Source organism: Rhinopithecus roxellana, chromosome 19 (assembly GCF_007565055.1).
Source record: "Rhinopithecus roxellana isolate Shanxi Qingling chromosome 19, ASM756505v1, whole genome shotgun sequence".
Taxonomy (NCBI): Eukaryota; Metazoa; Chordata; class Mammalia; order Primates; family Cercopithecidae; genus Rhinopithecus; species Rhinopithecus roxellana.
Window position 1 is genome coordinate 59,299,626 of NC_044567.1, and position 22,319 is coordinate 59,321,944.

General features: G+C 47.4%; 1 long non-coding RNA gene across 1 annotated transcript in view; it reads right to left on the bottom strand.

Annotated features, from left to right (window-relative positions):
* The window catches only part of LOC115894962, a 186,971-nt gene that overhangs the window by 22,720 nt on the left and 141,932 nt on the right, over positions 1–22,319 (bottom strand). Inside the window, exon 2 of the long non-coding RNA XR_004055178.1 lies at positions 2,552–2,614. This is a non-coding gene — a long non-coding RNA (uncharacterized LOC115894962). The remainder of the gene's footprint in view (positions 1–2,551; positions 2,615–22,319) is intronic.

The following is a 22,319-nucleotide window of genomic DNA, read 5'->3' on the forward strand; positions in this document are numbered from 1 at the left end:
TCTCAACGCACTAACTGGGAAGGCAGAGCCAGCACTGCAGGTGAAGCTCTGAAGGTGAGATGGTGGGCAGGTGAAAGAGCTGCCAGTCCCATGGTTCCATGGCTGTGGGGTTTTAAGCAGGTGAGGTACACAGATGGTGACACAGGGAGGGGGTGTGCTGAGCACGGTGGCAGGGTGCAGTCAAGTCCAGTCTTGGGGTGGGATACAGACCAGGTGAGCTGGGCTGAAAGGATCCAAATGTGCATGGGAAGTGATGGGAAGTGAGGTGGAGTGTCCAGTGAGATTTGGTTGCTGGGATAATAAACAGAGAGCCATGATGGGTTTTTTCTAATAAGAAAATGCCATGTCCAATGCTGGATTTCAGAAAGAGGCTTAGGGAAGAGACCAATAGGATTACTTTGGGGAGGAAAGACTTGGAGTCCAAAGGCTGGGGCCCCTTGTGGTTATCCCAGCTTGTTCTATGAAAGCCAACACCAGAGGGGTGGCTGGGAGAAGGGAGGGGAAGGATCAAATGGAAAATTGCTGTGGAGTCATTGTCAGGACTTAGTATTCTAGTGGGTGGGGGAGTTAAAACCAATGTCCACCTTCCATCTACTTGAGCTGTGTGGAATAAGATAAAGATAAATAAGGAAGGGAACTAATAGGCATCTACTATGACCTAGACTTTGGATTTGGTTATTTCATTCAATTCTCAATCTCCCCTGAGGACAGGGTATTAGCATCAGCATCTTACAGATGAGGAAATTGAGGCTTTGTAATTTACCCAAGATCATATCCAGAGCTAGGGAGACTGTAAAACACAGGGAAAAAACCACTGACATTCATTGTAAATGCATAATACATCCCAGGCACTGAACTGTGTATTCTCCCATTTCACTTCAAAACATGGAAGAGATTATTTATTTATTTATTTATTTTTTTTTTTTTTTTTTTTTTTTTTTTTTTTGAGACGGAGTCTTGCTCTGTCGCCCAGGCTGGAGTGCAGTGGCCGAATCTCAGCTCACTGCAAGCTCCGCCTCCCGGGTTTACGCCATTCTCCTGCCTCAGCCTCCCGAGTGGCTGGGACTACAGGCGCCTGCCACCTCGCCCGGCTAGTTTTTTTTTGTATTTTTTTAGTAGAGACGGGGTTTCACCGTGTTAGCCAGGATGGTCTCGATCTCCTGACCTCGTGATCCACCCGTCTCGGCCTCCCAAAGTGCTGGGATTACAGGCTTGAGCCACCGCGCCCGGCCGAGATTATTTTTATTATCTCCATTTTATAAATGTGGAAAGCATGGTTCAGAAAAGTGAAGGTCACCAGCCCCAGGTCACAAAGCAAAGACGCAGTGGAAATGGGATTTGAACCCAGGGCATCCGGGTCTACACTCTACCACTATACTAGACTGATAGTGACAAATTTGCAACATAATCTGTCTAGTTCCAAAAATGTGTTTGTATTGTACAGCAACTCAAGCAGTATTAGCTGCCCCATGGCATAATGTCCCCATTGGGTGTTCCCTGCACTCTGTAGCCCTCATGCCCTAACACCATCAGAATAGAAGGAAGGGTGTATTTACTCTCTCTCCTCCTACCCATTTTCCCCACTCCATTTCCTTTGTTGTTGTTGTTGTTGTTTTTGTTGTTGTTGTTGTTGTTGCTGCTGGGCCTGCAATCTGCCAGTATGACCCCTGGTGGCTCTGTAGGCAGCGGGGACAACCCTCTCCCAGGCTTCATACTACTTGAGATGATTTGCTTCCAATCAAATCTGACCATGTTCTGAGCTTCCAGCTTAGTACTTACGACTGAGACAACCAGTGCTGTAACCGCTGTGGATGGTGGAATCTAGACAATCCTGGGCAAACCCAGCCCTTGCAGTAGGAGAGCGGCCCCTTGTTCCACATCCTGTTTTATTGGGAGCAGACTTCAGTTGGCAGCATGCCAGAAAGCCCTGATATCCCATTTAACCCCATGGACAGTCTCTGTGTTTCTGAAGGCCAGCAGGTGCAATCCACCTGTTTATCTCCTGGACCCGCAGGCTTTGAGTCACCTGCCTCATGTTCTCCCTGCAAACTGCAAGACCTCTGTGCCCTGCAGTGGACTCAGTGTGCTCAGGGCAGGTAGCAGGAGCTGTTGCATGGTGACCGGGGGAGCTGGGAAAATTCATGGTCACTCGAAACAGCAATAGATCCCAGAAACAGTTCAGGCCTGGCTTCCTCACTCGTTAACTGTGTGACCTTGGGCAAGTGACTGAACTTCAGTCTCCCCATCTGTAGGTTGGGCATAACAGGACCTGACTGCTAGAGTTGTGAGAGGTGAAAATGAGTTGATTCAAGTAAAAGCCAGGAACACACAGCCTGGCCTGAATTAATTGTGATGACTGTTTGTACTTATTAGCCCGTGTCTCTGGGGCTCCCCGATGGCTAACTGCAAAGCTCCTGCCTGCCAACTGCTGCTCTGAGCTGGGGGCTTTAGGGATGTCTGGGCAAAGAGTTGCACTGAAGAAGGAGCAAAACCTCGAAGCAAGAAGAGCCACGGGGAGGCAGCTGTACTATGACTGCCAAGTGCAACTCACCTCTTTCTTGTCCTTTCCTGGTACAAAGCACCCACTGAGTCAGCCAGAAACCTCTGATTCCGCCTAGAAAAATAAGAGAAGAGTTACCCCAGGAAACAAGATAATGAAACTCATCTTGAAGCTTAAATATGGACGGAGTGGTTCCTCAGTACCAGACAGCTCCCCACAAGCACATACTTTAATAGCTGTTTATTCTTCCATATAGACTAAAACTACATTCATCAGAAAAAAGGGGAGTAATTCATTTCCTATGCCAATTATGGATACAGCAAACTGAAGAATATTTTCAAAGAAATACAGTTTATTATGATCACAAACTTGACCTAGAATAAACTACGATGTAAATGGATATTTACACTGGATGGTAATTTTTTCAAGTTATAAAAATACTTAAGTTTACAATGGACGTTTACTACAAAACAATCTAATGCCACAGTGCCAAGTTGTTCTGTTTTTATTGGGTCTTTTACTCCTATGATCCTATTTCTGAATTTTTATACGTTCTAATTTATTATATGTCTGAATTCACTTAATGGGATGACATACGAGGAGCATCTAGTACCATGTCTGGTCCCTGTTAAGCACTCAATAAATATCAGCTATACTATTATTAATTACACGTTCCTGTGCGAGTTTCTCTTTCATTCCACCTATATAACTCCCGAACAAACATACACAGATATCAGCATAGTTTCTGCTGCTAAAATAGATATTTAATCTTTAAACCCAACCTCTGTTCAATCTAATTCCGACACCAGGAAGAGTAGTATTTCAAAAGGTGTTTAAAGATAATAGCCCCATTCTAACTTTCCCCATCATTAGGCTCAAAGAAATCACTCTAGACCCTTAGGTTGGCAAATGAAAACAGAGAGAAGAAAGAAAAAAGGGAAAAATAATACCATCAGATTTGAAACAGAAAACTTGTAACCTTCACACACAAGAGAAAGGATTGTCTCTGGCTGGTGTTTGTTCTTTTGCTGGGTGTACATTATACATTATCACTCTGGTAGTTTCTGAGTTACTGAGGACAGGGCTGAGCGGGTACCCTGCGGCCAACTCCATCAACCAGCACCTACCACCAGATCAGATTGGAGGTCCCCCTGGGCTCCAGCACCCCCAACCCCCACAGCAGCAATACATGTTTGCTGGGCCTGCCTCCCACTATCACACCCATGAACTTAACCCAGGACCAACCTCGAATGCATAGGCTCTTGAATGCAGGGCAAAGGAGGTCGACAGTTTTAGCCCTGATGAATCATGCAACACTTGGGACCTAACTGGCCAATGCTGGACCTACCCTGCAAATGCTAGAAAACTCACCAAAACAGAGCAAGCAAAACTTCACAAGACCCACCAACTCCAACCCTGGCATTTGGAATGGGTTGCTGTTTCTACTTTATACAAAGCCACCCCCACGCGCAACCCATTTTCAGTTTGTTATTAGGTGGAAAGCATCCAATAAACTCATTCAAGCTAAAGCCCACCTGAATGGACGTAGCTTCAGTGTTACCCCTCCATGGGGGATGCACATTTTATCCTGACTCAGTCTTAACTCTTCACCCTGTCCCCGTGAAGCTTCAATTCTGCCAATTTAATAATCGCAAAGATTGGGGAGAGAGAGTAGTGGGACACTGGAGAGGGATCCTTTTGAAATCCTACAGTGCGGAATAGGCAAAAGAGGGGAGGCAGAGGCTTACAACCGAGGCTCTCAGACCTGGCTACTCATGGAAATCCCTGCCCCCTCCCCTGGACAGCTGGAAAATCATTCTGAAGCCTGAGCCCCACCCCAGAGGTTCTGACTGCTATAGGTGAGGCCTGGGCACTAGGATTTTTTTTTTTTTTTTTTTTAAGTTCCCCAGGTAAGTTTAATAAGTAGCAGACTCTGAGGATCATCTGGCCGTCTTGCTGAAATTTTGCATTCGAGGGGTCTGGGGTGGCAGCCTGAGAATCTGCCTTTCTAAACTTCTTCTGGATGAACCCAGCGCTGGGGGTCCTCAGAACATTCTGAGCTGCAAGGACTTAGAGGTATCCCCTCTTGCCCCTCCTATGCCCCTGAGGAACCTCAGGCAAACTGACCACACCCCTACCTCCAGCCACAGCTTTCTCCCCTGTGTTGGAAAACACCACTTTTCCAGGAGGCCCCAGAGACGTGCCCGTTGACTTCTCAAGTGCCAACTGGGTAAGAGACATTACTCATGTCCCAAGAGACAGCTGCCCCCTTCCCCCTTTCCTGTAATCCTGTTCAAAGCAGTCCAGCTTGTACCCTGAAGTGCACCTAGATCACTGCATTCAACACAATGGTTTGTTTCTGCTCTGGTCCTTAAAGGGAGTAGGGGTCTCTTGCCTGCTGGCTTTTTGCATTGGCAGGATGACCAGGGCCACCAAGACACAGGGCTGCCCAGGGAGCCTGACTCTGTCCAGGGCCCACTGGCCTTGGCATCTGCCCTGTGAAGCTCTTCCATGACTTCACACACACCTCCCCACCACAGTAGCACTGCCCTTACTGTCCTTGCCGCGGACGGCGGTGGGACAGGGAGTGGATGGCACTCCCTCGGAAAGAGGCCAACAGCAGCATGCCACACCCGACTCCAAACCTCTGAGGGAGGCCACAGACTGCAACTGGCTACCCACAACCTGCCCCCAAGGGTCCCTCCCTGCCTCCCGCACCCCCCGCCCCACCCCTCCCAGTTCCTTCCAGACATTCCCAGGGATACCTGGAGCCATACACCACCTAGTGGTTCCCAGCTCAGCACCAGCAACAAGACACCTCCAACCAAGAGGGAAGAGCCCTCTCCTCCAGGACACCTTAGACGGAGGAACCGAGAAACAAAAGGCCCAGCAGGTGAGGCCACAAGGAGACATTAGGCTGGAATACGTCCAGTCCCACAAACTCGCCACCTTCTCCAAAAAGTGCACCAGGAACGCAGGAGGCCATGCTGGAAAAGGTGGCCACACACTACAGGAGAAGACCAGGGTGGAGAGGGAAAAATACTTGGAACGGGAATGGGATGTCAACACTTTATGAGCTAGAGCCCCCTCTTTGGCCAGAATAGGAGTTGCAGGTTGGGGGAATTCTTGGATATTCTGGATGGGTCCAAAATCAAAGTGGAGTGATTTCAACAAAACAGGCCAAGTAGTCAAGAAATCAAACTACTGGGTCCAATTTCTAGAAACCTACCCAAGGCCAACACATCTACTGGACCCCCAATACTTTTAGGGGGCCCAAGAAAATGTTCTAATTCCTTTTAAAACCAGAATGAATAAAATGACAGTAATACGAATGCCTAGATAACAACGAATCCAGCCTGAATTCTATTCATCCTTGTATCACTGTAATTGTAAAATACAATATTTATTTATTTATTTATTTATTTATTTATTTATTTTTGAGATGGAGTCTCGTTCTGTCCCCTAGGCTGCAGTGCAATGGCACGATCTCGGCTCACTGCAACCTCTGCTTCCCAGGTTCAAGTGAGTCTCCTGCCTCAGCCTCCTAAGCAACTGGCACGAGCCACCACACCTGGTTTTGTATTTTTAGTAGAAACGGGGTTTCACTATGTTGACCAGGCTGGTCTCAAACTCCTGATCTCATGTGATCCACCTGACTTGGCCTCTCAGAGTGTTGGGATTACAGGCATGAGCCACTGCGGCCGGCCGTAAAATACAATGGTTTTGTTTTTGTTTTTGTTTGAGATGGAGTCTCGCTCTGTCGCCCAGGCTGGAGTGCAGTGGCATGCTCTCGGCTCACCGCAAGCTCCGCCTCCCGGGTTCACGCCATTCTCCTGTCTCAGCCTCCCGAGTAGCTGGGAACTACAGGAGCCCGCCACCTCGCCCGGCTAAGTTTTTGTGTTTATAGCAGTAGAGACAGGGTTTCACCGTGTTAGCCAGGATGGTCTCGATCTCCTGACCTCGTGATCCGCCTGCCTTGGCCTCCCAAAGTGCTGGGATTACAGGCGCGAGCCATCACACCTGGCCCATAAAATACAATTTTTAATGTTTTATTTTTATGGAGGAAGGGGCCTAGGAAGACAAAAGTGCCAAAGATCATGAACATCATCATGTGGTTCTGAATTTACCTACTTTTTTTTTCCAGTCTCCAAACTTGTCAGCCTTTACTGAAACCCCTTGTTGAATGCTCTTCCTCGGAGACCCCCACTTGAGCCAGGGGACCCACCCCCACCTGCCTCCCATAGGTTCATCCTTTTTACCCTGGGTTCTATTGAAAGTTTTCTGACCCACTCCAGGCAAGTTCATCCCAGGCCCCGGCACCCTGGGCCTGTTTCTGGACAGGCAGAAGCTCCAACAGCTGCCACCCCCGCCTGTGTGTGAGAAGTGCAGGCTGGCAGGACGGAGCAGCAACTCTGAAGGCCAAACACACACACTCAGCCCCCTGCAGCATAAACACGGAGCATATATCACACCCAGGCCTATAAAAGATAATTATACAATCTGATCTGGCAAATTAGTGCCGCAGAATGTCTAATTCTCACAATGAATTCCAGGGTTGGATCGGCAGGAACAATTAACCTGGATCTTTATTGGGATTTGCCCCCAGGTCAGAATTGGGGTTTATTTATCTCATTTATTTTCCTGTTGCAGGAGAGAGGAAGGCCTTCTCTCCTGCCCGCCCCTCCCCACCGCATCCAGGCTTGGCTTTTTGATAAGCAAGCTGCCCGGTGATCTTTCCCACGCACTACCTAACCCAGCTCAGCTAAAATCAAAGAAAGCACCAACTAGGAGATACATGTGATTTTTTTTTTTTTCATAAGGAAGAGAAGTTCAGGTATCCCATATCAAGGGATTCACTAGTTGGAACAAACTCAATACAAGGTAAACAAAAGAATGAACATTTCCAGATGGCAATGTACCTCCTAATTATTCTGGCCCGGCTCTGAAATGTTTACTTGGAGAACACTCACATATACACATTTCTCCAAACACCTTTTTCTTTCTTGCTCTCTTTCATTTGCTCTCCCTTTCCAAGGAGTCTTTCCAGAGGAGATAGTGATTAACAGGAGTCGGTGCTCATCTCGTATGCTCATTAAAGAGCTAGATCACCAAAGAATTGTTACCGCAACGCCAAGACAAGTTGACACCAAGCAAGGATTATCTTTCATCTAACAAAAACAAACCTGATGGCAGGCCGGCAAGTTTTCTCCTCTCTTTTACTGTCTTCCTGGGGGTTTCCCCTGCGGAAGAGCATTCCCTATCCAACCTCCCAAGTCAGCCCTGCAATGACCACACACTCAGAGCCTGAAAGATAAAGCTCCGGTCAATATAGAGGGTTAGCATTCACACTTTCAGCCTACAGAAAATGTGAGTCTGTCAGAGAAATAACGCAAGCTTCCCTGCATCTAATACCCGTGTGAGCTACTCACAAAATTCTTAAAAAGCGCCTCTCTCTGAGACTGACCTGGGTGAAAGAGAAACTCTGCTTTTCTAGGCTTACCAGTGGAGGGTTACGGTATTTTGCTCTGGCATGGGCACCAAACTCTTCCACTTTGGGCTAAGGTTTATCATATGTGGGCAACCTCACCCAAACAAATATATATACAAGGGTAGAGGTGTGTATGTGTGTGTGCCTACATGTGTGCATATATATATATATATATTTGTTTTCAAGGACAATGACTTTATGGAAAAACAAACCAGTTCTAAACAACTGCCTCTGACTTAAAGCTATGAAAATGTTGTTTTCTTGTGCCTCGCCCAGAGGGATTCTAGATGACCCAGTGAGAGGTGGTGGAAAGAGAGACCGGAACGTGCAAACTTACCATCAGCTGGAGTGCAATCTTTGTAGAGTTCTAGCCAAATCACAAACTCCAGCTCCAAATTGGGTGAGACAAGTGTGCACTTTTTGGCAAGACATAAACACCCACTCCGTGCAGGCTACATTGAGGAGTCTCACAAGGAGCTGAGAGACAGCAAAGAAAAATATCCCTCTTCCTGAAGGTGAACACAGGAAGATGCAGGCTTCATTCTGAATAGCCATCCATTCAGATGTGAATAGAGGCCATGGATGAGGAGTAAGAGAACGCTAAGGAGTCAGTAAAAATGCTGTAGACACAAGGACAAAACAATCTCAGCATATTATTAAATGATCAAAATCATGTCACACATGCATGGGTTCTACAGGCAAAGAGTTGCAGACTAAAATCTTAGTCTAGACATTTTTTTTTTTTTTTTTGACACGGCATTTCATTCTTGTTGCCCAGGCTGGAGTTCAATGGCACAACCTCAGGTCACTGCCACCTCCGCCTCCCAGGTTCAAGTGATTCTCCTGCCTCAGCCTCTGGAGTAGCTGGGATTACGGGTGTCCACCACCACACCCGGCTAATTTCTTGTATTTTTAGTAAAGACAGGGTTTCGCCATGTTGGCCAAGCTGGTCTCAAACTCCTGACCTCAGGTGATCCACCCGCCTCGGCCTCCCAAAGTGCTGGGATTACAGGTGTGAGCCACCACACCCAGCTTAGTCTAGACGCCTTCTTGGTGTCCGTTTTCTCAACTGAAAAATGGGGATAGCTGTAGTGACTACTTCTTGCCCTTTGTAAACCCTCTACACCCATAACTGTTATTTTTATTTGAGGATGTAAAATAGGATTATGCTTTTTTCTATATTGCTTGTTTCTCTCTATACAATTAATTCTAAATTAAACTGTGTATTCAACTGCTTTGCATATTTCCTGCACCATAGCAAGTAATCCATAAATGTTAGCTATTGCTAACACTGTAAAAAAAATTATAGAATTGCATGGGTTACAAAAGCAAACTTGGAAGAAGGAAGCAAAAGGTTAGCATTAGTTATCTCTGGGTAGTCAGTTTAACAGTGATTTATTTTCCTACTTTTATGTGTCTAAAATAAACAGGCATTGTTTGATGAAGACAAAAGTGTCATGGTATTTAAAAGATAATAAAAATAAGATGGACATTGTTTTGAATTAGAAATGAAATTATTAAGTGTACTTAGAAAAACAGTAAAAACAGAAGCTACAGACTTGTTTGCTACATCAGAGATGGATTAGAAATCAAGGATAAAGAATACCCCCAAAAGGGTACTCTTGGGACCACTGACATGACCGAAAGTGAGACAAGAGCCAGACACACCCAGATGGCAAGTGCTGCTGTCAATTACAGGGATGGGAGGACAGTTCTTTCCACTGAATGATACAGTCAATATTGGCTTGAATGTGAACGTGACTGAGAATCCTAATCCAGCTGACAGGCTGCAGGCCATAGGGTTGAACAGACCTGCTCTGTGGCATTTCCCAAATACCTGTGCCATTATAGACAGACGGTTCTCACAACAACCGCCTTTCGGTTCAGGATCTACAGCCCCTTGCACTTTGCCACGCCTGTTACACAAGCCCAGGCTGGGAGCAGAGGGCAAGCTCCATGACACAGCCTGCAGAAGCCATGCTAGAAATACGGGGTCTGTGGCCCCACATGAGCCCAGGAAAGCAAGAGTAGACTTGATCCTCAGATTCCTTCTGCTAACTCTTCAGGCCTCCCAAGAAGGTGGGAATTCAGGTGACAAGGGGGCCTCGCTCAGGTGCCCAGACCTCCGAAGCTCCCCCTTACTTTCTTGGCTCCCCTTCTTCCTCCCAGGTCCAGCACAAAGGGGAACCCGAGGCTCAGTCCTCAGCCCATCCTAATTCCTGTTGCTTCCCCCTTTCCTTGAAGATGTCCCAAACCCCTGTTCCGGACCTTTTTCCTAAGCCCCATTTTGCCAAATGCCTACAGGGCAGGCTGATGACTGATTCCAGGCAGGATCTCAAATTCACCACATCCAGAAAATCCCCATATATCCTCAACCAGGCTCCTCTCAGCACCTCCCCATTTCAGGGAACTGAACCGCACTCTCTTGGTCACCCAGATGGGATGCCCTCCCCTCCCATAAAGCTCATCACTGGATCCAAGCACCTCTGCTAATGCTGTTCGTGATCCATCTTCTCTTCTATTCCTATGACCATCAGGTCTGGGATATTCCCATAATAATAATGTCATATATTCCTTCCCTTCCTTTCCCTTCCCTCTCCTCCCCTTCCCTCTCCTTCCCTTCCCTTCCTTTCCTTTCCTTTCTTGCTCCCTTCTCTGCTGCCCCCCCCCCACCCCAACCACCACTCCTTCTCCCTCTTTCTTTCATTTTTAGTTTTGAGACAGAGTCTTGCTCTGCCACCCAGGCTGGAGTACAGTGGCCTGATCATGGTTCACTGCAGCCTCAACCTTGTAGGCTCAAGCAACCCTTACGCCTCGGCCTCCTGAGTAGCTGGGACTACAGACCTGCACCATCAGGCCCAGCTAATTTTTAAAATTTTTGTAGAGATGGGGTCTCCCTATTTTGCCCAGGCTGGTCTTAAACTCTTGACTTAAGCCATCCTCCCACCTCAGCCTCCCACAGGGCTAGGAATACAGGTGTGAGCCACCGCACCTGGCCTCATCTCTTTACATATGTTCCTTTACTTAATTTCCTCGACAATCCTCCCTCATTTCTTGCCCTGTACACTGCTCTTCCATTCGCTATCTCTATTTCCATGCTGGAAATCTCCAAGATCTTTGATGCCTCGGGGTCTTTGCACTTGCCGTTTCCTTAGCTTGAAACATTTTGCTTAACTTCCAAAGTCTCCACTCAGACCACACTTCAGAGCCTAATCTAAAATCATTCTTGTTTATTTCATTTTGGTTTGTGTCTCTGTCCATGAGACTGTTAAGATCCTTGAGTGCAGACAGCTTGTCTGTTTTATTCTCTATTTTACAATCAGCACCTGAAACAGGCCCTTTTGGGGTTGAACGAATGAATGAACATGAGCATCTCTGGGTGAAAGATACGGCAAGGAGGTACAGGAAGATTTAAGACTTGCTCAGGGTCCTATGGCTGGTAAGCGGCTGTGTCAACTTTTGCACCAAGGTTCTCTAGATCCAGGGGTAAAGCTGTGAGTGACCTTCTACTGTTAAAGCAACTCCCCATGTGGCTCCTTGATTTCAGACTTGCCTGTTCTGGTCCCTTCTACAGAGATTTCCCAGCTGATCATTCTAAAACATCAATCAGTTCTTTCAGTCTCTGCTAAGTAGTTGTCAAGGGCTCCCTACTGCTTTCCACGTACAGACCCAACCTCTCTGCCTGAGGCCAGAGATGAGAGGCCATCTATACTCTGACCTCTTCTCTTCCCTCTCCAGCCTTGTTTGTAAGATGTCCCTATAGGCATCTTATCTCATCTCTACCCCCCCACACACTAAAGCTCACTGCTCCCCACCACCTATAACACCTTCCCTGTTTTGCCTCTCTGCAATACCTTCCCTTGAAGCCCACCCCAAGTCCCACCACCCATGAAAAGCCTCCTGATTTTCTGGCCCTTGGTGAAGGCTCATGCTTGAGCCACAGGGTTCACTGCCTATGTCCCACGCTTAGCAGTAAGCATAAGATAATGGGGGACCAGGCATGGTGGCTCATGCCTATAATCCCAGCAATTTGGGAGGACAAGGTGGGTGGATTGTCTGAGCTCAGGAGTTCGAGACCAGCCTGGGCAACATGGTGAAACCCCGTCTCTACTAAACTACAAAAAAATTAGCCAGGTGTGGTGGCGTGTACCTGTAGTCCCAGCTACTCCGGAGGCTGATGTACAAGAATCACTTGAACCCTGGGGATGGAGGTTGCAGTGAGCTGAGATCGCACCACTACAGTCCAGCCTGGGCAACAGAGCAAGACTCTGTCTCCAAAATAATAGTAAGAAGATAATGGGAAACAGGCTATCCATCCTCTTGCTCCAGAAAGACCTTAAATTCCTTTAGGGTGGGTAACAGGCCTCATGTATTTGAATTCCTAGAGCCTAGCACAGTGCACAACTCATTCTTTGGAGTAGCCCTGGTTAACTGAGAGCATGCTATGCCCTTGGCTCTGTGGTCTGTGGTCCTCCACCAACCTGTGCAGACAACCTCCGCAACAGCAGAGCTCTCTGGAGACTGCTAAACTAGAAGGGCTGGACTTTCTGCTCTTGGTGGCTTGTCTCTCCCTCCAGTCTTTCCCAATCCACCTCCACCTGGAGCTGCTAACGACTGTCTAACTTTCAGCTCTCTCCCAGGTCTTCCTAGAGCAGAGTAGTCACTAACTTGAACTTATAGATGGAGCCCAACCCACTGTGCTTAAAAAAAAAAAAAAAAAAAAAAAAAAAAAAAGTATATGAGCCCATCGGGGGTTTTCTGCTTTAAAATCACATCTTTGCCCCTAGGGATACCCACTGAATACAGTGTCCGTAGCCATCAGCAAAGCAGAGGCCACAGAGGCCAAGCATCCCCTGGCAGAGATCATGATGTCACTGTGGTCAAACGCTGCTCCCAGCCTGTGAAGGCGGAACCACAGAAGGTGTCCTAGGCCCAGGTCCACCAACCTCATGCCAAGCCTTAGCCCCTATGTCTCGGTTTCACCATGTTTAAATGGAAAATAAAATGCTCCACTCAAAAACACTTTTCCAATGATATTTTAAGGAAAAATGAGATCACAGAAAATTAGGGAGGTAAGTTTAAATGGTGTGACCCCAAGCAACATTTTTTTTTTTTTTTCAAAGAATCCCAAGAGGCTTGTTCACCAGAATAGTGGGAGGGGTGGGGAAGGACACTGGGGAAGACTGTAAGCCCCAGAGACCACCTGCACAGCAGCAACACTTATGCTAACGTGAAATGCTCACAATGCTACAAAAGCCCACACCTATTGCAAACAGCTCTGTCCTCCCCGGTCCTCATGCGCAACCAGACCCTGAGGTCCTTCGGTTTGTAAAAGCTGCCGACCGGCCAGGTCAACATCTGTCCCTGCCAGAGATACCAAATGTTTCCTAAACCCACCCCAAGCCCAGCTCACTGAGCTATGAATAGTTATTAATGTTAACTCACGGCATTAATTAAAAAACGTTCAGCCAGGCAAATTCTCATACTTTTAAAAAGTCATTTGGGTAATCGCCTTTCCATGCCGCAAATTTTCCAAACGACTGACAGGTTGACATTTCACAATGTTGTTTGTTTTAATCAAGAAGGGGGGGAAAGGCAGTGTGGTTCCCCAGTTCATTTTTCAGGTGCCTTGATTTATTGATTGGCAAATCCCCACTTAATAGCTGTACAGCGAGGCTGGGGATGAAGGTGGCTCCCGCCGCCCTGGGTTGGTGTCTGGGCTGGGGAGGAGGGAAACGTCTGCAGGGCCATGCCCCAGCCCTTCCTCCCCCTTCTCTTGAGTTTTAACACCCAGCCCCCAGGGACCAGGGCCACACTGCATGACTCCCAACCCTTATTTCAGAGGCTCACCCTCCCTACCAGACAAGGGCAACTTCCTGAACCAACACCGAAGGCGGTGGTGCTGGTTCAGCAAACTCAGGAGTCGGGGGCAGGAGTTAAGTGTGGACTAAACCCTTGGTGGTTTTCCAACCTAGTTCTTCAAAGCAGCAGAACCCACAGTCAAGCCAGTTCTGAGTATGAATCCCATCTCCATTGTTTATCATCCTTGGACAAATGCTTTAACTTCTCTGTGCCTCAGTTTCCTCATCTGTGAAAAGTGGATATAATAATAGTATCTACCTACAAGTCTGTCCTGAGGGTGAAATCAATTAATATTTGTAATGCACTTGACATGGTTTGGCTATGTCCCCACCCAAATCTCAACTTGAATTGTATCTCCCAGAATTCCCATGTGTTGTGGGAGGGACCCAGGGGGAGGTAATTAAATCATGGGGGCCAGTCTTTCCCATGCAATTCTCATGATAGTGAATAAGTCTCACGTGATCTAATGGGTTTATCAGGGGTTTCCACTTTTGCCTCTTCCTCATTTTCTCTTGCCACCGCCACATAAGAAGTCCCTTTTGCCTCCCACCATGATTCTGAGGCCTCCTCAGCCGTGTGGAACTGTAAGTCCAATTAAACCTGTTTTTCTTCCCAGGCTCAGGTATGTCTTTGTCAGCAGCGTGAAAATGAACGAACACAGCACTTCAAACAGTATCTGCAGTAAAGTAAATGCTGTGTTTGTGTAGGTTTAAAAACCTCCCTTGTCCCTCCCAAACTGTAATCCAGGACCCCAACAGTTAACTGACAATAAAGTTGGATGTGCCCTGGCTGACATGAGCAGGACAGGTTGGACCTCACCCATTGCTCTGGTGCCCTGTTTCCCCAGGACGCCACTGATGCCTCTCCAAGACCCAGCCAGTCCCAGAGCACACAGTTTGAAAGCCACTGCTTATTCTAAGGACCGAACATCTTCAGCTTTCTACTGGACACACACGCCTGGCCATGGCAAGAAGTCTTTTATGGAAAGCCAAACGCATTCTCCTGGAAAGGCCACACGGAGCACTCCAGGCTCCCTCTCCAGGTGTCCCCCCACCCCGTGTCTGGCGGCAAATGGCTAATGACAGATGGGCAGCCAGGGGAGGCCTGAGGTTTGCACGGAGGCTCACACTCACCCCCCAGCGCATCACCACCAGGAACACACTGCAGCCAAGCAGCCTAATGGAAAGAGACAGCAGCGACCACACAGCCCTTAGGGAAGAAGGAGTTTTCTTAAAGAAAAAAAAACATCACTAAGCCCTCAGGCAACCTTATAACAACAAAAGACAAGAAATTAGTGGGCAAAGACCTCTCTCTACAATCACCCACACACCATAAGGTATTTCAGTATTGATGGAACACCTACTATGTGCCAGGGATTAGACCAGGCACCAGAAATGCAAAGAAGAGAAGGCAGCTTCCAGGCTTTCCAGAGTGGAAATCTACTAAGAAAGATGATACCAACCAACACTTATATTTTGTGATATGGATTATATATGTTTGTGTATATTATATATAATATATACATTAATATATAGAATATGATCCATGTGCACACTGAGGCTGGGGGAGAAGGTGGCTCCCACCTCCCTGGGTTACTGGGCGGGGGCATCTGAGCTGGTGAGGAGGGAAATGGCCACAGAGTCATCTGCCAAAGGGTTCACTTGGAAAGAAAGCTGTTGGGTGTATCTGAGTATGAATGGCAACTCTGGTATTCTCTAGCTGTGCTATCTTGGACACCGAGGTTTTTATAGCTTTTTAAGGCATGCACACCACCAGGCAGGCAGATAATAGGTGATCAATTAATCGCCAAGGACAGAAAATGAGAAAGCCTGGCAGAGGAGGTATGTGAATGAGGCCATAGGGAGGTACTTGGCTGTGCTCAGTCAGACGAGTAAGTGAAAGGAGCTCACAGGAGTGCAGGGATCGCGTGGCCTCAGGCCTGCATTTACCCTGCTTTATCATCTCCATTGGCAAGATCTGAACCATCCTTCCTCTTCCTTCCTGTCTCTCTGGGGTGTCTGGAGACACAGGAGAACCAAGCTGGGGGGCAGCGGTCAAGGGATGGGGAAAGGTTGAAGATCTTCGACTGCAGGAGGAAAGCCAGCTAGGAGGTAAAAGGATGATTCTTTTCCTTGTGGAAGCCATGTATGGGCAATGGTTGAAGGTGTCTTTGGGTTTATCAGAAAATCCTAACAGAAAAGAAATGATTTACCAGGTAAGAATGTGCAGATATTCTGAAACACTAAACTGAAATCCTAAAGCCCCATAATATGGCATCTTCTTTGCCAGGCTCGGCTGATTTTAAAGCCTCGTGCTGTGACCAGGAGCCTGATGAGAAGGTTGTTTAACTGGGCTCTCCTAATCCCAAGGCCACCCCAGAGCACAGGACAATGGGCCCCTCTTGGAACCAGGCAACCAGGGGAACCCAGGCCTGCTCCTCGTGTCACCCCACTGGCTTTTGTGCTGTGGTAGGAGTGTGGTTTTCAGAAAGTTACTTAAACCCAAAGTCTAAGATAAAGACAGAGATGGGAGCCTCAGTCATCCCATTCTAGGCTTCCGACATGGGACCTGTCAGTACCCCGGACACCTGCTAGTCCAACAGACATGATTAACCAGAGAGGAAGGCAGGGAGGAAGAAGGTGAGGAGCAAAGCAAGAGAGGTCTGACCCTCCTCCTGAAAGTCTCAGAAACCCCAAACATGTGGTTAAACAGCCTCTTGAGGAGTATCACTTTGCACACTATGGCATCCATATAAAGGAGCAAAGAATAAACATACGCCTTGCCTCCAAGGGCTTACAGTCAAATGCAGAAACTCAACATAGCCCAACTCCACAGTGCACATATACAGGCTGTAGAATCATGCATGAAACCAAGACACGTGCAAGCAAAGTTTTACCAACGTATGCAAGTCAAGGTTCAAGTTTATAACTGAAGAGGCAGAGATTGGGTATGCCAATTGCCTTAAATGTTTCAGAAAAAAAAAAAAATAGGTAGAATTTCAAATTAATGTAGGCATCAGTACAAGCTTAGGACTATTGGTTTCCAGTATCATTTAGTATACATTCAACTCTTTCTACTGGGCTGTTCAGAGCCCCACATCGTCTGCCTCCAACTCTCATGACTTGTAAGTTTCTAGCTGGGTTTGTATTACAAGAACTTGTAGGCTTATGTTTCTGTTAAGATGGATGCCTCTTGAAGGCACGGTCCAGAACCAACTATCTTTTTCTGTTGTGAGATGAATGTAAAACATTTCAGAGTTTCACCTTAAGAAATCCTACTCCGGCCGGGCACCGTGGCTCACACCTGTAATCCCAGCACTTTGGGAGGCGGAGACGGGTGGATCATCTGAGGTCAGGAGTTCGAGACCAGCCTGGCCAACATGGTGAAATCCCGTCTCTATGAAAAATACAAAAAATTAGCTGGGCGTGGTGGCAGGCACCTGTAATCCCAGCTACTCAGGAGGCTGAGGCAGGAGAATCTCTTGAGCCTGGGAGGCAGAGGTTGCAGTGAACCGATATCGTGCCATTGCACTCCAGCTTGGGCAACAAGAGCGAAACTCCATCTCAAAAGAAGAAAAGAAATCCCACTTCCCAAAACATCCTCCATTTAGTATAGGGATGGAGATTATTTCGGTATCTTACGTGTAGAAAGATGTAGAGGAGTCCAATTCTGCCAGGCCGTTTCCAATAAATAACAGGTAAAACTTCACATCATGTAGTCAAGAAAGTGTTGAGAGAACTGAAGGCTGTAATTTTGACCACTAAATGGCTTAGGAGCCTCAGATAGACACTTGCCTTATTTACATCTTTGCAAATTGTATACAGTGGATATTTGTACCTTGGGTTTTTTGTTTTGTTTTGTTTTGTTTATGGTTATATAGGATCAGTGAAATATGGGTGCCCAAATCTGGGGTAAAGAGAAGCCTTGGGGTGGAAGCAAAGCCAAGCCTAAAACTCCAAGCCCAGCCATTACTGTCTAGACCTCAGGGCCTGCAAGATTCATACTGTCCTCCCAAAAAATGTCCCGGGCCTCTTGTGTAGACATTCATACCAACTAGGCCCTTCAACCAGAAGGTTCTGACTATCAGAAGATACTTGGAGAAGACTCCAAAGTTCCCAACCTCCAGGCATTTGAGAATTCATAACCAAAACCAGGCTCTCAGTGTAAAGGGATACTGTGATGAGTGACGAAACATGTGAGCCTTTTGAGCCCATCTTCAGAAAGTGTCCACTTGACACGGTCACACAATGAGTAGCTTCTGAGGTGCCCAGGGCCACCTCTCACCCAGGCAACCGCAGAAGGAACTGGGGACTTATACTAATACCAAATCAGAACCCACTACTTTTAGATACTGCCAAGAAGCAGAAGACTGCAATTTATTGGTTAAGAAAAATACTCCCATAATTAATTATTCATCTCTGCAATAACAATAACAACTAACAGTGAGAACACATGATCCTGTTTGCATTTCTTTTCTCCATCTAAAATAAATACACCAATAAAAATTTAAAAATACATAAGGCCAGGCACAGTTGCTCACACCTGTAATCTCAGCACTTTGGGAGGCAGAGGTGGGAGGATTGCTTGAGGCCAGGAGTTCAAGACCAGCCTGGTCAACACAGGAAGACCCTGTCTCTACCTTATTTCTTTTTTATTTTTTGAGATGGAGCTTCGCTCTGTCGTCCAGTCTGGAGTGCAGTGGTGTGATCTTGGCTCACTGCAACCTCTGCCTCCAGGTTTCAAGCTATTCTCCTGCCTCAGCCTCCCGAGTAGCTGGGATTAGAGGTGCGTACCACCCACACCCGACTAATTTTTGTAGTTTTAGTAGAGATGGGGTTTCACCATATTGGCCAGGCTGGTCTCAAACTGGCTGGTCTCGAACTCCTGACCTCGTGATCCGCCCGCCTCAGCCTCCCAAAGTGTTGGGATTACAGGCGTGAGCTACTGCGCCCAGCCTCTAGCTTTTATAAAAAGAAAAAATAAAAATAAATAAATACTCCATAATCCCACAGCTCTGAGCATGCTGTAAGTCTGAGAGGTAAATAATCAGGTTTCAATGTTAAATGACAATCCCCTTTTATCCCCCTTTCCCTAGAAGCAGCCAAGTATAAACCAGAGTTGCAGGGACGTAGGAATCCAAAATGCAAAACTGCCCAACAGCAGTCGGGGTTTAATTTGCCACACATCTCCCACTCTGGAGGTGTTAACTCAAATCCTGATGGGGCATCGATGGCGTGGCTGATGCTATGTTGGGAGCTAGGGCTTCGCCTCTGCCTGTCTGGTGTGTATTCCAGAGGGACACAGGTCAAAACAAGTAAACACAAACACTCGGTTATAAATCATGACGTTTCTGCAAAGTAGAATGATACGGGGGTGGGAACAGCATCACGGCAACTGCAAAGGCCCCTCCAAGAAAATGACATGAAGCAGATGCCTGACACAGATACAGTCAGCTGCAAGAATGCACCCAGGGAACTGCCTGCTGGCTGCACCCCAGGCAGAACTGGGGTGGACCCCAGCTCCAAAGTCACACTGTAGAAAGGGGAAATTCTGAAAATGTTTTAAAAAAAATAATTAGACTTGGGAGAAAACAAGACCCATGAGGATACAGGCTGGGGAACACTCCTTTTTACAAACTGCAGGCATGACCTCGAGGTAAGGTGAGAAACACAGAGAGCCCTGGAGAGCAGTCCTTGTTCTAGCATCTTCCACCCAGCTCAGTAACATGACAGTACATTTTGAAGCAACAGGAAAAATCATGAGCTGTTGCCTTTTCCAGATAACTCATCTTGCTAAGGCAAGACCCCCTGTGGTCTGGAGGGTTCTGGGAAGGCATTGATGAGGACCTCCAGTACATCCACCCAGCATTTTATCATTATAAGTGCAAAGCTTGGTTACAATTTTACAAAATAAAATGAAGGCTTCCTGATTCCTAGTCCCTAGTTGGGATAACCTCCCCAAAGCAAGCCTGGAAAATCCCTGGGCGGCCAGGTCACTGGGGCTCAAAGTCCTCCTCCTCCCCACCCCACCCACCCATGGAAAAGTACTGGCATCTCAGAGGCTGGGTTTCTTCCAGGAGGCCCTGCTGGGGATGCGTCAGTGCCCCCAACCCAAGGCCCACAGGGAAATCTCACCCCACTGGGTTGAGCCCCAACCTCCCTCTCTGGCCCCATTGGTTTCACACCCTTGAACAATCCTGCCCAAATAACCTAGCAGCTAAGTGTGGCCAGGGGCCAGGAAAAAAGCCCTGAAAAGCAGTGTGCTCTTCAGATCCGAGAGCTCACAGCTTGGCTGGGACGCTGCCCACTGTGGAAAATGGAACGTGAAGATCTGGTACAGTGAGGGTGGTGGGGGAGGGAAGCCCTGACCCCACCCAGCCTGCGTAAGAGCAGAGGGTCAAGTCCCCAGGGTATCTGGAAAGCTCTGGCAAGAGTGAGCAGAGGTGGGTGGCAATGGGGCCGACGGACACACAGCCTCGTGCTTTTCATGCAATGACACACCTGACTGGCCAGGCACACCTGGACGTCGGGGCAGGCCAAGCTTTCCAACAGTCGCTCACTGTTCCTTGAGTGGAGAGGCCTGGCAGCCACGCTCCTCACAGACAGGGGGGTTTTTCTCCTCCTTGGTGGGCCACGCCTCCCCCGGGCACATACCGCCTCTGTCCGAGGGTTTCGTCCAAGCCCTGGGCTCTGACCACAAAAAGCGCCCTTTTCTTTGGCGGACTCACCTCAGACGTGAGGTACCAGAGAGCCAAACCGTCTGCTAAAAGGACATCCCCAGTACATTTCTCCCTAGGCAGAGGGTCTGTGGCTGGCGGCCACAAACAGCACATCCTCCCTCCATGCTGGGGCCTTACAGAATTGCCCCTTGGTTCCTGCTATATTCATGGCAGAAGGACAGCAAACTAAAGGAGCTCTTGGCTTGCTCAGGGTGCTCCCGTCTGACCCAAAGCAAACTGGGCAAATCCCTAGTAAAAACCAAGTTGTTGAACACAGAGTTTCAGGTCTCGGCCCGTTCGGTGTGGCCGTTCCCACTCCAACGTCTCTGTAAAAATGCAAAACAAAAAAAAAAAAAAAAACGAATGGCGACACCTTCCTCCAGCAGAGAGAGATTATGGCCTCTACCAAAACACTCAATGTGTTCCCGGCACCATTGAGTCCACCCCAACTGTGGACTCTAAATAGAGGGATACTCCTCATGAGAGTTTTGAGGGTTTCTTGTTAAAAAAAAAAAAAAAGTGAGTTTTTTGTTTTTTGTTTTTTGGTCATACAAAACCTAGTTGTGAAAGGAAAAGAAAATGCCAGCCCTGTTTGACAGACATCAGATTTATGATCGTTTTTTAAGCCTCAAGTACGTCACAAGAATCGGCTCACCCACTGCACTGCCCTGATTGTAAACACGGCCAAGTGCCCATCCCTGCTCTTCCCCTATGGGACCTGGGCTCCTCTGCTTCTGAACAGCCCTTGTTTCCCTCCCCTGGTCTCTGGTGGGTTAAAAAGATGCCTGGCTGTATATATATGGAGAGAGTACACCATGGAGCTCTCTAAGCTAAAACCTCCAAGACAAACACAGCCCGCTCACGCCTTCCCCGTCTGCCGGCAGGCCACAGATGTTAATAAACATGGTTGGGGTTTAGCGTTCGCCCATTGATTCCTCCATCCATTTTACACTCGACAAGTCAGGAGAGCATTTTTTCCCCCTTCCCTTAACGTACAAACTCAGTAAACTGTTGTAAGGCTTGGCAATAAACTTATGAATTTTGGACTCCAGATGTGGCTGGAAATAAAAGTAAACACAGGGTGTGAGCAACTGTGTTTCAGGTTTGTGTCCTGTGAGGCTGAGTCTGCAAAAACCAGTGCTTGGGGAGACTCATTTGCCCTTTGCCATGAGACACTGGGAGATAGTTTTCCTAAAGGTAGGGATGCTGTTTGGTGCAGGAAAGAGATGCAGGGGTCCACTAGAAAATGTAGGTGAAGGATTAGAGTGCAGAGATTTGGACGCCTCTTCAGAGCACCATTCATAATCCATCCCTCTTGGCCAGGGTGGGTCACAGTGTGTCCTCCAGCAACTCTGGCTAGAACACAAGCCTATAGGAAGAAAGTGCTCAGATCAGAAGAAAACTGAAAAAGCCTTATCATGAGATCCATTTCCGGTAGCATTCCTACAGAAGCAGGACACAGAGAGATGTTCAGAAAAGAAAGCAAAGGGTCAAGTGTAAACTGATAGGTCTACTTCAAACATGAATCAATAGGTTTTATTTGATTTTATAGGTCAAAAGACTTGTGGAGCTTGAGGGCCTTTCAAATCGGAAGTCCAGCTTATCTATCCATAGCAAGAGGAAGGACAGAAAATAACACGCACATCTGAGAAATGTACTGTGTATATAAGTTGCAATTATAAGATCCGTTTTTCATCATGCAGATGAAGACTGGATCAGGTAAACTACTGATCCAATGTCTGGAGATAAAT